Below are 15,639 nucleotides of genomic sequence, written 5' to 3'. Positions count from 1 at the left end.
CATAAATGTTTAGAATGGCAAAAAGAGTAGGATTTCACTTGGTCCGTAGACAGTTTTAGAATTTTCTTCAGGACCTCAAGATACAATACCAAATAAGTAAAAGTGATAAATTGCGAATGTCCATATACTGATGTAGACATATGTGTGCACGCAGGGTGGTCTACTCAACCGCGGGTCCTTATAAACCACATTATGTCCAGAAGCTTCCAATGCCTTAAGTCCAATTTATGAGGCAGGCTTTCTTTAGGGGTCTACAGTGCATAAATAACTATTGATTAGCTTCCTAGAGACAGGTTTTTAGTAGAACTCTGAACAAGGGCATTAGAGAAATGCCCCCAATGGGGTCATTTTTGTTGACCTGGGACTACATAAAAATGGGAGTATTGAATGCTTAATGTCACATTTTATTGCTTGGTTCAGCTAATTTGTCTTGTGGGAAGCAAATGTTTTTGAAAGCATTCCAGAGCCTTTGTAGTGTTAAAGCTCATTACCTTGGATTTCATATGAGCTAAAAAATATACAGCCAACTAAGTGCTCTGAACCTCAGCAAAATTTCATGACTAGACAGAAGCAAAGCTGTGAGTATCACATCATGCAAAAATAAAGTGAATATAGCAATTTGCATTCTTATTAATAAAATGCAATGCAATAAATTTGAGGGAATTCCTTTGTCATTGTTTTCTTCAAAGTGCTACAGATAATTTAATGAGCAGATTAAAGAGTAGATAGGTTATATCTCCTTTAGGGAAATTATATTACTTTTTTGCTCAGTCTTAACTCTCGGTCCAAGTTTATGAGGTTGGAAAAAGTCTGTACATTGTACCAAGACAGAGTACTTTTATAGACCAGAATACATTTTTCAGTTCTCTGCAATAGGCCCCATTTGGGCCAGGTTCTTTCATATACATAATTCAATTCTAACTCTTGAGGAATTGTTTAACCCATTTTTCAGATAAGGAAACCAAGGCCCCAATGTCACTATTCTGATTTTTTAAATTATCAGTGGTTCAAAAGAACCAGAAGAATTTTTTTTTTGTTCCACCTGGTCCTTAAGATACACACAATCTAATCCAAATCTACCTTTTTAGACCTGTTTCCCATTCCTATCTTTAAGGCCCTCTAATACTAAGTCAATGGGTCAGAAAGCCATCAGTCTGTGCATTCAAAATCCCAAAATTTTGCTCCCCCTGAAAAATTCTCTCTTATCTGTTGAAATCATCCAACTTGAATCATTTGAGTGGTTCGTTCTCCAGGCAATATTCTCTGCTGGTCCCTGACATGAGAATGCTCTCCACGTCTTCATAACTCCTTGTCTATAAATGCTGGAGGGATAGGACATATTTTACTACCAATGGAGTGAAACAAATCAATATATGAAATAAAAATTTTTAGATGTTTTTTTATTCTGTCCATAAGCTGAACCTATGTAGTATAAGACTCTACCAAGTAATATCAGTCATGTTCCAGATTATTCATAAAATCATTCTTATTAATTCCAAATCACTTATTGATACTAAGATTTTGTTAGCACGATCATTCTTATGACACAGGTGTCACTAGCTAATAATGACCCAGTTTGCAACTTGATTTTGGCAGGTAGATGCACAGATGTTTCCAATAACTTTTCATTAAATAGATAGCCATTAGGTGACTCTTGATTGAAGTTTAATAAGTAGAGTTTCTCTTAAAATCAGTTCTATTATTTCTCATGCTGAATCTTTTATCATCTTCAGCTGAATTTATATCATTACATTAAATTATTTTAGCCCTTGTATCTCTGTTTGAATATTAACATAAGGAATACCTCTTAAGAACTAGGTCATAAAAATCATTTCTTAGAATGTTTATGAACTTGATTTTATTATGTTTTGTTCACCTTTATTTCAGAGATTTGAAAACTGTTTTGGTCGTTTCATTATACACATCATCTCACATTTTTGATTTGTCATCAAATCGTGGCCACATTTTCATATATTAAACAATTTAATAGCTATTTCTCTTTAATATATCTGTTTTTTTCAGATATTTTATTGTCATTATTTCTACATCTTTTGCTTCTTTCATATAGTTACTTTGTCAATTCCAGTAAAAGATACACACTCTGTAAAGCTAAAGGAAGAATTGAAATTAGGATTCCATGGATAAATTGCCATTTTCAAATTGTGAAATTTCCCCCAGTTGAAGAATTTTTATTAGAGTGGCTATCTAAGCCCTGGTTCAATGTCAACACCTTTTGCAGCTCTAGCACTGTGGGCTACCTTTGAAGTATAAATACTCCTCCAGTAGTCATGATTTCATTCTTATCCAACCTCTCTGACATTTATTTGATGTATAATCAATACTGTTTATCGATTTATATCTTCATCAGAGAAGTGACTTAAACAGTACCAAACTCAGACATCCAGAAATATTTCTCCCTCTGTAGATGCCACTTCAGACTTCCTGCCAGGCCACGGCTCCATTTAAACAGTCTAGCCCTCTGGTCTTTAGTTTCTTCATCAGTGCATGGACGAAGTCCCTTTTATACAGATTCATTATGAGGACTGCCTAAAATGCAGTTGTGTGTAAAAATATGACACACATTAGGCTTGTCACAAATTATGCTACAAGCATTAATAGCTGTGATCATTACTACAATTCTTGTTTCTATATGCCAAGCATCTCTGCTCCCTTATTCTAATAGTAGAAACCCTTTATTTGGGGACCTGCTCCCCTGGATTTCATATATGCTGCCTATTCTATGACCCCATCTCCAAGACACAGTGTCAGCCCATGACCCAGGTTCAGATAATGTTCCAGGCCTCTGGTGACAGTGGTTAATCTTGGAACAGGAATATGGCCCAACCTACAGCAATTAGCATTTTTCCCATGATCCTCTTAAGTGAAGCAAGTAGAGAAAATTCCTTTTCCTCTTTGATAAAGGAGCATCGTGAACGTGATGACTTCAGACCTGGTGGTGACCTTGTCCTCTGCAGTCTTGAGACACTGAAGACAGCAAAGCTGGCACCAGGAAGAAGAAGCAGAGACAGCACGCTGGGGAAGGGGAGTCCCCTGTCCCCAAGGTTTCCAGTTACTGCAACTCTTCCATTACTTTTATGAGTTTCCATCTATTTTTACAATGAACATGTGTTAAAGTGAGTTTGAATCCAGATCTTGTCACTCATACCCAAGACCTTTTCTGATGCATATGTCACTTTGCATATAGAAACGCAGCTCTGTTAGCAAAAGCTGCAGAGAAGATGCATTTCAAGTAACCGTAGTGGCGTCAGTGAGTTTTAGAGATGGAAATCTCTCTACAACATGAACTAGGCTGCACAGCCCAGGCTTTCAAAAGAAAAACAGTGTTATTGAAAGAGAAGGAGACAAGACAGAACACAGGTGGTACCTAGAGAGGTGCTTGCTCCCATTGAGGCGCCCTGAGGTGGGCTACATACAACTCACCACCTGGAGCCTAGAGATGGCACTTGGCAGAGAGGAGAGTAGTAGGCCGACAGCTGCCATTGCACTGCAGCTTCTCTAAGCTAATGTGTCACCTTTCTGATGTAGATATCTGAAGAAACTCTTGATTAAAGTCAATAAACATCATTTTGCTTTCAGCTATTTGATCTTGTACAAGGTATCTAAAGGCATTTCTGCATCAGTCTGTAACATGCCCTATTGCAGGGAGCAGGGCAGATCTCCTAGAGCCTGGAATTCTTGGGGAGAAGCCGCCCAAAGAGGGTCTGGCATGACTTTGTGGGATTGGCATGTCTCCTTGCAATTGACTTCATAAGAACTCTGATATTTCTCCCATTTTCATCCTGAATGTCATTCTCACAATAACTGGCCCCTGGAGGTGAGGGGACATCTCTCTTACAAGGCTGTATTCCCTGAATTCCCACACAGTGAAATGTCCTCTGTGCACTAGGTCATTCAAAGCTTCGGGTGAAATGCATTGGGTTTTTGAGGGTTTTCCTGCCATTTGTCTATCTCCAGGGAGCAGGGATCCTGCTCTCTGATACGGGGTGTGACATCCTATGGAACCTGGGATGTTACAGTAAGATGGGACTAAATAGTCCACTTTCCACATAATCCCATCTTACTGCTCTTGGACATCAAGCGGAGTGTGTCCCACCCATGGCTAATGATGGGGCTGGGCTGATAACCTTAGTGTCCTGATACCAGCTTCTCTCCTGCCACCACATGCCACGCTGCCTCAGGACATGGAAGCCCATTCTGTGACTGTGCTGTGGTCCTAGTCATAACATGGCTTGCCTGAGCCTCAGACTGTGGTGAGAGCGTAGGTTTCAGGGGACCACCATGCAGGAGACCAGAGCCCGAGTGTGCTTAAGGCTGCAGACTCATGGAGAGACAACACATGGCAGCCCCGGCCTGCATGCAGTGCAGTGAGTGTCTTTCTAGACCAATGGAGTCACTGAAGAGACAGCTCCTTCTGGTGCCTTTGCTCCTTTACCACACTTAGCCGAATATTTTCTATGCACCAGGCCCTGTGCTAAACCTGGGTGTGCAATGGAAATAAATGACCCCAGCCCCAGGAAGTTCATCATTAAAGAAAGTTCCATTTGAGATGGGGAGTCCCTCTGGGCTGTGAAAACAGGCCAAGTGCGCTTCTCAGTTCTGGAGCTACGGAGATTTTCACTCTCATCTTCACTAGAGAAATAAAAAGCACAGAGCATCAATTTCTATAAATACTGATAATGCCCACCAGCCATTTTATTACATTTTTACCTAATTTAAAGACTGGGGAGCAGGAGAGCTGGGTAGCAGGCTTTTTATGAAGGCGGGTGTCTTTCCTTCGCTTTCTGCAGCACGTGGTACTCATCCCAGGAGAAACACTTTTCCCACCGAGCTGCAAGGCCAGTTCACCTAGCTGCTGACTCTTCCCCACTGTTACCACAGGAGAGTATGGACCTTACATTTATTCCTTTTATCTCCTGGACCAAACTTAGTCCTAAATGCACACAAAAATAAAGGACTTTCAGAATATTGGTGAATGAACAAAGACAGTTGCCTCTCATGTCCTCTTTAACCTTTCATCAGTAACATGAGGGGGTTGAGCCCTAGAATGTCCAAATTTTCCCTGAGGTTCAGTGCCAAATTCAGTAAGATTTCAGAGGCCAGCAGGGGCTGGCACAGCTCTGTGTGTGTGTGTGTGTGTGTGTGTGTGTGTGTGTGTGTGTGTGTGTAAGCTGTGCATGTGTCAGGGCGGGGCCTAGTGATTGGCAGGCACAGTGAAAGTGATTGGCAGGTGCTAGTGAAAGGAATCAGCAGGTGCCAATGCAAGCATGGGTCACAAGGGTTTCAAGGTTAAGGCAAAGGGGAACCTCTAGATCACATACAAGAAGGCATAGTGAAATAGGAAGATCATGAAAAAAGGGGAGTGGGATGAACATGGGGTTCCTGCATACTCAGAGGACAGTGACAGGAGGGCACTGTGACCTAGGGAAAACGTCATACCACTGTCATGCATGAAGTCATTTCTTCAGTCCTCCACATTTTCATTGTATAAAAGAAAGATAGGTGGTAACGCAGATTCTTTATTAAAAAATATCTTGGTTTAAGTCCTGAATTTATCATGTATTTGGGAAGATTGATTCTGTTTACTTAGGTGCAAAGCGGGGTAATAATTCCAATCTCATAGGATGGTAGGGGGGTATCAGGAGTTGTATCAATAAACCACCTATTACACACAATGCCTGTTATATAGTAAATACTCATAAATATTGTTGTTGTTATTTTTATTGCAGAAATGTCTTCTAGAGAATAGTGCTCAGGACCAAGACACACCCTGGGGAGCAGGAACAAAGAATGGTAAGTTTTCCCGGTCTCCTTATTAGACCTGGGCACTGGGCTGCAGAGATCAGACCTGAGGTCTGTTGCGTAAGCCCACCTGGATGTGGAAACAGAGCTGGTGTCCTTTTAACATAAGCGCACAGGAAGGCCAGCTCATGCCAAGCCACAGCCCTGCCAGGGCATTTGCCGGTGACATGTGTGTTCTTGAGGAGAGGCACTCATCGTCCGCCTTGTGATGTGCCCTTCCTCCTGTGAAAGCCACATTGCAGCCTCACTTGCCCCCCATGTAGAGATCTGGCTGTGTGCTTCTATTCTGTGTCTTCTAAATGTGTACTCCATTATGTAGCACCTTCTCCTGAGGTTTCTGACTTGGCATCTTAAGCAAAGCCTAATAAATGGTATTATTTACAAAACTGTGTGCATATATGAGTGTGTTATGCACATGTGTGCTTCCGTGTACATATGCATATGTGTAAAACACTCTCTGATCTTCCTGGGATGGTTCCAGAGCCTTTGCTGGAACAGGCCAGTGACTGAGTCTGAAAACTTCCATGTGTTCCTGGTCTGTGGAGTGGGAGGGAGGCCCTTGTAAACCCTCCTCCATCTCTAGGCTGCGCATCGGTCATGGCGCCCTCCGAAGAAGCAAATTACGTGGAAAGTTAACTTGCTTCCACATATGCAGAAGCACCACTGCCCCAAACACTAATAGGAATAAAATAAATGCATAAAAATTTGAAGCATATTATCATGTTTAGACCAAACCGTAGGTATTACCAGGCATATAGGCTAGGGGTCTTTAAAAGTTGTTATTTTTGAAAAATGTGATTGATTTTGGACTTTTTTTTTTTTTTAACTTCAATGTCATGCACCAGACATCCATAATTTTATTATTTGTCTTATACAAATGAAAAAGAATAAATTAAAACTGGACATGTTGCAACAAGACTGTTGACATTATATACAAAGTCTGCTTATTGTCATAAGATACTCTTAACCTTCAAGCCAAAATCTTTCAAAACTATTAGTGTTAAATCTAGCAGCTGTTGTCAGAGTTCTCCTGTTCTCTGTTTTATGCATTGTGCTTTATTTGAAATGTTTGTTATATTTGTGTATATAACTTTCTGTGAGCTGTTCCTTGAAAGCTCCAAGGATTAAACATGAAGGTTGAGCCAGTTCAAAAGGAACAAAGTTAAGAAAATTAAAGAAAACTTGCTAAAATGAATGTTTAAACCATTAAAATATTTAGCAAGGTTTGCCTGGAGCTGTTTCCTTTATGTGAAAGTTGATGCATTTCTTTTCTCTTTCATTCTTTCTCCTTTAAAACAAATGAGGTTAAGGAAAACATACTTCTGCTCTGAAGGTTTTTATTTTAAGCATTAGAAATTTAATATCTAAATATTATATGTAAAAAATATATGCTTGATTGAGGCAGAAATATCTCAAACATCCCAAGTATTTGGGCCTGTGGCTTATGGACACAGTAAGATAGGTGAAGGAGACAGGGAACCTAAGGGATTGTCCTCTTTGACCTTGGATCAGCTTATGACTTTACTAAGTCATTAGGCATTAACTGTATGGTCACAGAGAATCTAGTTCTTGTGTATCTTCAAAATGTACAAGAAAGGACCAACTTTGTGGAACTCAGTGTGAATTTCTCAGGCATCCTGGGTTGAATTATTTGTCCCCTAATGAGGAATACTGAGTTGATATGTTCACTTACACACAGAAATTAGGCTGTCCAGCCCTCTCCACCATCACATGGCACTTAGGTTTCCTCCCTGTCCCCTCTGTTTAAAAAATGTCAGGTCTTTGATTTGTCCAGGCAACCACCCACCTGTCTATTTGGAGGAAGTGTTGGGAAGAACATGAGCTTCCAGTCAAACTGTTCTGGATTCAAATGATATATACTAGCTATGACTTGCAAACTTTCTTAACCTCTCTGAGCCTCTGTGTCTATAAAACATGAATACTGTAATGCCACTTCCTTAGGGCATCTACAGAACTGTGTGCGATAATGTACTTGAAATGTTTTGTTTCCTGCCTGGCTCAGTAAATGTTGGGAGAAAATATCCATCAACAAAAACTGAGTGGGTACTTACTGGAGCCAGTTATTTCCTCCACTCTCCTGGGTCTATAAGCCTAAACTAGAATAGGAATCTTGTGTATAGTACTTTTGTAGGATTTCTAACCAGCTTTGCCTAGAGCAGAGGCTTTCAAACTTTTTTGAGGCAAAAAAAGTTCCTTTCATGACTCAATTTTTTCAGGGTACCCCTAGACCAAAAGAAATCCCCACTATTTCCATTTATTAAGTAGTTAGGGCCAAATAATTTTATATGCATTTATGCCCTAACAATTTAGTAGCCACTTGACAAGTGGTATTATTTACAAAATTGCATGTGCATGTATGTATGCACACTGTATTATAATATATAATAAATACATTTATTATACTGTATATAACTTAAGAGAAAAAATTTATTTCATTCTTTAAAAAACACAGTTCCTCACTGGGTGCATTTGTTGAGCCCTGTGCAACTTCTCAAAACTTAGGATGAGATCAGACTAGGTGCTGCCACTCTCACTTCCTGCTCCACACTGATTTGTATGCAGTGGTCGCTTTTTATCCACAACTACCGTAAACCTAGCTTTGCAAAAATATGACATCAAGGAGTGTGATACATTCTAATGCTGAAACTGTCTCCTACATTGAGCCAGTAGTTTGCAAGATGTGTGACGAGTGTCCAGGGTCACTATGCTCCCCTTGAAATTTATTCGTAATTAAAAAATATTTAAAAGCCCCTGGCACCCCATGCATTTGCCTCGGTATCCTGGGGCAGCCCAGCATGCAGTCTTGGGACCATGGGCCAAGCATGGCCTCAGAAGAATTTTGTCTTGCTTCTGCAAAGACATTTTCTTGCATCTAGTCCTACATACATATTTTACAAGGAAGACAGAGGTGCCAGTAAACATTTTGAAATAGTAAAAGCTGGAGTTTCTGCACATTTGCATCCACCCAGCAATTCAGGGCACAAGTTCCAGCCCCAGATATGCTTATCGTGGGAACTCTGACCAGGGTGCTAAAGACAGGTCAAGTGGAGCAGCAGGAAATACAGGAGCTAAGGAAATGTAGCCGTCCACCAACCTGCCTGACCGTCTGGATTTATCATCACTAAGTGGCTTTCCTACCAAATGACCAATCATCCCACCTCCCTCTCCAGGATTTTCATAGTGTTTATTACCAGTAGTGTGCAGTCCCAGAGTGCCACTCATAGTCTCCGACCAAATATCTACCTGCTCGGCGCTTGGCATCATGGTAACTGTCTGAGTCTTAAGTTTCTGTTCCTAAGCTTTACTGGGCACATAATAAGCTTATGCCTCTCCCTTCAGCTCTCCACGCTGCCCTTTGCAGGCCTGCCTCTGAAGTTATGGCTTATGTCTTCACAGTGTTATTTCAATTAGCATCTTTTGGAGGTGCCACCGAGACATGCCCTGGGCTGTTATCTGTTTATTCTCCTACAAGTGGATATACATTTTTGTGTTTCAATTTAGAAATGCCTAGATGCCTGAAACTGGCATTATAATTCTGTGGGAGCAAAAGGGCAAGTCTCTGACATTCAGAGGCAAAGTCTCTGACATTCTCTCTTGCCGCTAAGAAAAAAAAAATGATGTAATTTCTGTTTAGTAGCTCTTTGAGCTAAAGTCTTTAACTTCTCTAGCAAATATGAATTCTGTGCTTTATTTGGAGGCTCTCAGACCTTCAAGGCATGAAGCAGACCTGTGGATAGAGTGAGAGGAAAGGACGGGGAGAGACTTCCTGGGGAAGCAGGCTTTTCCTCCAGCTCCAACAGCAGAAGCCAGAAGCCCGGGCGCATGCTCACCTCCATCCGCTCGTTTAGATCCACTGCAAATTTGCCAGAAGAATGAGCTCCTGGCGTCTCAGAGTTTTGACTTTGCCTGTGATTTACCGGAAGACCAGTTCCAAACTCTTTTTCCTTCTGGTGAATATATAGAAAGCCCTCCCCTGACACTAATGTGCAAGAACAGTTCTCCCCCACCTTCAAAGTTCAAAGTGTCTTTTAGACTTAATGCATATGATCTTTTGAAAATAAGGGAAATTATTATACTTTAAAGAAGAAAACAGAAATCCTACCAAGAATTTTGTCAAGATACCTTTCCTTCATTTTTTTTCTCTTTTTTTAAAGATAAATTCTGAAAAAATAGTTGAACTCTATGTATATGTGACATACATCCCAGCTTCCAGATCTGTCTTGACTCCCATTTAGATCCCTGCTCTGCCAGGGCCTCCAGGTCCAGTGATAACATGATCTGCCCTTAATCTTACTCTGCACCTTTCTACCTGCACAGCCTTCTCTACTCACACATTTGTACAGTTCTCGCCGATCACATGAGGGGAGTTGCAATCTCTAAATGGTTTCAGAGAGGGAAAGCCTAAAGCAAGGGGTCGGGAACAGGTAGAAAGAGTCTGCTGGGCCCAAAAACCAGGCACCGTTGTGGTAGAGGCACACTGTTCACCTTTTCCAGAACTTTCAATTCTGAATCAAGTCATAAATACAGATGAAGGGACAAAAGACCATTCTACTTTTTCATGCCAGCAAACTCAGTCTATTCCAGAAGCATAGCAAGAATAAATTCTAAATTATCTTTCTCAATACATGTTTGTAATTGCATTTTGTGCTGTAAGATTTCCAGTAAGTGGAGATTCTTCCTAAATTTTGGCAATAAGATGAGCATCAGTTTCAGTTTTTGAGCTGACGTGGGGGTGGAAGTTATCGGGGATGGCACATCAAACTCACAGCTGGGAGACAATGAGAATTAAGTGAGATTCAGGGACTATTAACCAGGTGCCATTTTAGACCTGAATTTCCTATCATTCTTTAGTTAGAACTTAGCTATTTAAAAGTAGGTAATGAGATATATTCTAAGCAATTTGATTTGTGTGTTATAAGGGTCTGAAAATTCCTGGGGATGGCACCTATGGCTCACAAATAGGCAACCTGTAGAAAGGACCCAGGATACTCTTAAGACCTTCACTTAATCACCCATTTGGCAGCATTTCTAGATGAGTATTAAGACAAAGAAATAAATTTGAGGTACTTGCGATTTGTAAATACGACGTGATTTTAACACTTTCCCATCTATACGCCTAGTCATTCTCCTTACAAGTAGGTAGAATGTGATATCCTACTTTACAGGTAAAAAGCTATTATGAAAGGTTTGGAGAGATTAGGTGGATTCTGGTCCCACCCTCTGTTAGTTTATCATTCATGATCTAGATTATTCATCCCATCCATAGATCTATTCATTGAGCTTTTCTGCAGAGACTATAGTTCAGAGTCTGGGCTAGATATTGAGGATGGATGCAAGTGTGGTATGCTAATAAATGTTTAAAAAGTGGTTCTTGGGGTGGGGTGAGGGATTTATAGTGTTTGCCAATTTTTGTGGTATCATTCATACTGTCATGGCTGATCTCTAACTGCCAACGTGCTATCACTCAATTCAGAGGTGGGGAAAGATGTGCACAGTTGGGTCTCGCAAGCAGTGCAGCTGCTGGCTCTAACACACTATGCACAACTGTCTTAGTCTGTTCAGGTTGCTATAACCAAGTATCATATACCAGGTGGCCTATAAACACCAGACGTGTATTTCTCACAGTTCTGGAGGCTGGGAAGTCCAAGATCAAGGCACTGTCGGATTGAGTGTCTGTAAGGGCTGACTTCCTAGTTCATAGGTGGCTGTCATCTCACTATATGCTCAGAAGGGGCAAGGGGAATGCTCTGTGGGGTCTCTTATGAGGAAACGAATTCCATGCATGAAGGGGTCCACAGTCATGAACTAATCATCTCCCAAATGTCCCACCTCCTAATAGCATGACATTGAGCAGTAGGATTTTAAAATATGAGTTTTAGAAGGACACAAACATTCAGTCAATAGCAAGAACTATAGAAAATAGTTCCTGTATTTCAGTTGCTCATAGTATTAGGCAAGGAACAGCATTGTCAATAAATATTTACAATATGCAATTCTATAAATGAAGTGAGAAAGGTATATACAGGGACCTGTGAGAGTACTAATTTTCCTAGAACAACTATCAGGTAGATTACACAAAGGAGGTGATACCTGAATTGAGTCTTGAATTAATTAATTCCCCAGGCAGACAATGTGAAGTAAGGGCTTCATGGGCTGGGCAGAAGGCATGAGCAAGAGCACATGGGCATCCATGAGCATGGTATGTGCCAGCAAGTGTGAGCAGTTTGTTAAGACTGGTTAAGTAGTGTGTTAAGTTTGTCAAAGTAGCTGTGTCCTGAGAGTCTCAGGAGTTGAGAAGTAAGATCACCAAAGAAATTTTAAATTGTTTTAAGAAGTTTGGACTTGATTTTCCATGAGGAAACTGAAAAGGGTTTTTCACTTTTTTTGGGGGGGAGTGTGCTTTACTGAAATATAATTGACAAAGAAGAATTGTATATATTAAAGTTGTACAACTTGATGTTTTGATATATGTACACCTTGTGAAATGATCATTACACTCAAGCTAATTAACATTTCCATCACCTCACATATTTACCATTTTTTCTTTTCTGTTTTTCTTTTGGTGAGAACAGTTAAGATGTGTCCTCTTAGCTAATTTGAAGTATACAGTACAGTGTTGCTAACTGTAGTCACTGTGCTGTACAGTAGATCTCCACAACTTATTCATGTTACGTCATTGAAACTAATTTTTTTTAATGTATCATAGATTTAAAGGTGACAAGACTTGTGGTAGTGAGACAATCTGAAGGATGCTACAGACACTCAGCTGAGAAGAAACAGGTCTAGGTATGCAGAGGAAAGAAGGGTTTGACCATCAGGATGTAGAATCAACTGGGCAGCCCGATGTGATGCAGACTCACCCTCTCCTCCGCGTCCGTCCCATTGGCCCCTCCTTCACTTACTGTGATGCCCACTACATACAGTGGCCATTTCTGGGGTGACTCTGGCCAGCTAAACAACCTTTCTTGGCCTTTGGTCACCGCAGGTTAGGGACCTTGAAGGCAAAGCACCCCCTCAGCAGACCCTATCTCTGTTACTGAATGCTGCAAAGATGGCTTGCTCTCTCCTTTGAAAGGCCATGCAGACCCAGGGCCACACTACAGGGAACATGTGGTTGCTATTTCATTTATGCTTTATCATTTTTCATTCTGACATTAAAGCTCCTCTGCAGCAGGGTGAGAGCGCTGTACATTGTAAGGCGTAATGTGAACCGAGGGCTCCTGCTCTGCGCCAGAGGAAATGTGATTCAGAAACAATTTGAGGGCAACTGCAAGGTGATGTGGCCCAGAGAACCAGAAGCTATTGAAACTTTAAACATCATTTCTGGACAGTATAATATGTTCTGCAGGGCAGCTTGGAAAAACAGGAAAACCCTCCTTGGCCAATCCTTGGAGAATCAGAAGTTTTTATATATCATCTGGAGCAAATGTTCTTAAAGAGCCCACGCCCTGCAATCAAAGACCACAACGTTAAGCTGGGAACACCTTCATCCCATGCCTCCCTGAGAAAGCTGGGCCGTGGGAGAGGATGGACTTGCCCAGGATCACACTCACCCTGACTGCGGACATGAGCTTCCGGAACTTCCCCACCTGTAGCCAGCTTTCTCTACAATGGCCAGCTTGTGTCCATCCCTCCTTTCTCATCTTGAACCAATGAAAAGTGAGCTTTCGAGGGACAAAACCTGTCGAGACCTTTTAAAAAGAGAGAGACAGCTGCCATATTTATCCTTGACCAGCAAATTCGGTTTTGTGATGTTTGCCTGCGTCTCTTCCACTAGGTGGTGTGTTAGTTGAAGATGCCTAAGGGTCTGGAGCAGAGCACATGCTCAATAATTGGGGAAGGAAGAATGGGAGAACCATGGGGAAAGATTTTCAGTTTTGAGTTCTTACATAAAGAAAAGGAGAAACAAAAAATAAGGAGAGTCATTAAGCATTCTGCAAATCGATAAAATAAAGGCTGAGACAAACTAAGGTAAAAGAATGTTCACAGATAAAAGTGATTCGTCGTTATTGAATGGCTTTTAAAATCTCAGTATTTGCTCACTAGTTTGCCACTAATAAATTATGTTTTAGCTATGCACAATTAACAATTAACAGCAAAATACATCAAGGTTATTGGTAAATTCGGGCTCCAAATATCAGTGACTCTAACCAAATGCGATTGCTACTCCTTTGGGACGCACAATATCTCTTCCTTATTTGTTCTGCTTTTCAATGATAATATCCAATCCTTCTGACCACGAAGACCCAGCAGGAATGGGCACGTGACTCATTGTGATGTGTGAAATGAATTTTTGAAAGGAATGCCTCATTCTAGTTTTTAAATAAATTTTTAAAATGTAGAACAGTTTTAGATTTACAGAAAGTTTGAAAAGTAGCACAGTGAGTTCCCATATACACTTAGCTAGTTTCTCCATTATTAACATTTTACATCCCTATGGTACACTGGTTACAATTAATGGACAATGTTGACATTTTATTATTAGTTAATGTCTATACTCTCTTCACATTTCCTCAGTTTTTGCCTCATATCATCCACCTATCCCTGAAGCCCATCCAGGACACCACAACACATTGAAATGTCATGTCTCCCTAGGCTCCTCCTGGTTGCAACAGTTCTCATCCTACCCTTTAACAGAAGTAAATAAAGATCTGTCTGCTGTGCTTACAAATGGTAAATCAGCTTTCCTGCCCAAGATGGGCCTGAGTTTGTTAATGCATTTTCCACAAACATAAATTTTTAAACATGTTTATCCTGTTACAAATAAGCAGATGGCTATTTTGCTCAAAGGAGATAAACACTTACTGTACCCCAAGGCCATAAACATATTTTAGAAAATACAAAAAATTGTGAACATGTCGATAAGAACAACATATATAACCAATAATGGAACAGTCAATGTACCTCTGGTCATAAGCAATGACAATATGAGAGTTGCACTGCCAATCACTGGAATGTGAGGCACCCTCAAAGTGGCCAGGCTCCTAATCAGCATGTATGCACAGCCCGTGCCTGACCGGTAGGATCATTAACCCATGCATCACTCCAGAGCTGCTTTCAGCTTTGCACACAGAGACCAGAAGGCAACAGAGACCAGGAAACTGTCTGCGAGTGAATAGCCGCTAAAGCAATGAAAGACTGGCCAATCTCTGCACAAATGAGATGCATCTTATATGTCCTTTCTTGCTTGCTCACAGTTGCTACTTAGCTTGTTGAAGTGAAAGCTGTTTAAGCTAAGTGGTGTTGTACTCAGTTTCTCTTAGTGTTGTCCACCCCTCAAATGAAACACTCAGGCTGGGCCAACTGGAATATTTCCTGGAGACTTTCTCTACCAAGGAACCAGAACTAGAAAGGAAAGTCCTTTACCTGCACTGCTTCCAAGCTGGAAAGGCAGAAGCCTGGAAGTAGCAGAATGGAGAAAGGAAGTTTAGAATAGAAGCAGGTGGAAGCACACAGAAAAAGGAAGACAAAAAAAATGGAAATGGTTACTGATATCATCATCGCATGCAGAGTGTTCATATTCGGCTACTCCAGAAGCCAACCCGGCCATGTCATTGTTCTTTCAGAAATCCTACCCCAGTCCCTGTGTCACTGGCTGCTTTTTCCTCCTTGTGGGAGACTTCTCTCGTCTATAACTGAAGGAGTCCTGACTAATCCATTTAGTAAAGCTACAAACTACTTAGGCATCCAGTTTCATATGGTTCTTTCATACAGCATTCAGGTTTTTCTTCTCTACTGTCTACCGCAATTTGTAATTATGTGTTTATGGAATGTCATTTCCCCATTAGACTATGTATA

General features: G+C 40.9%; 1 long non-coding RNA gene across 1 annotated transcript in view; it reads left to right on the top strand.

Moving 5' to 3' along the window:
• LOC140850377 (uncharacterized) overlaps positions 1 to 15,639 on the top strand; it is a 147,178-nt gene that overhangs the window by 64,934 nt on the left and 66,605 nt on the right. Inside the window, exon 2 of the long non-coding RNA XR_012133121.1 lies at positions 5,748 to 5,811. This is a non-coding gene — a long non-coding RNA (uncharacterized lncRNA). The remainder of the gene's footprint in view (positions 1 to 5,747; positions 5,812 to 15,639) is intronic.

Source organism: Manis javanica, chromosome 1 (assembly GCF_040802235.1).
Source record: "Manis javanica isolate MJ-LG chromosome 1, MJ_LKY, whole genome shotgun sequence".
NCBI classification, from domain to species: Eukaryota; Metazoa; Chordata; class Mammalia; order Pholidota; family Manidae; genus Manis; species Manis javanica.
The sequence above is the reverse complement of the archived record's forward strand: the minus strand, read 5'-3'. Positions and strand labels throughout refer to the sequence as shown.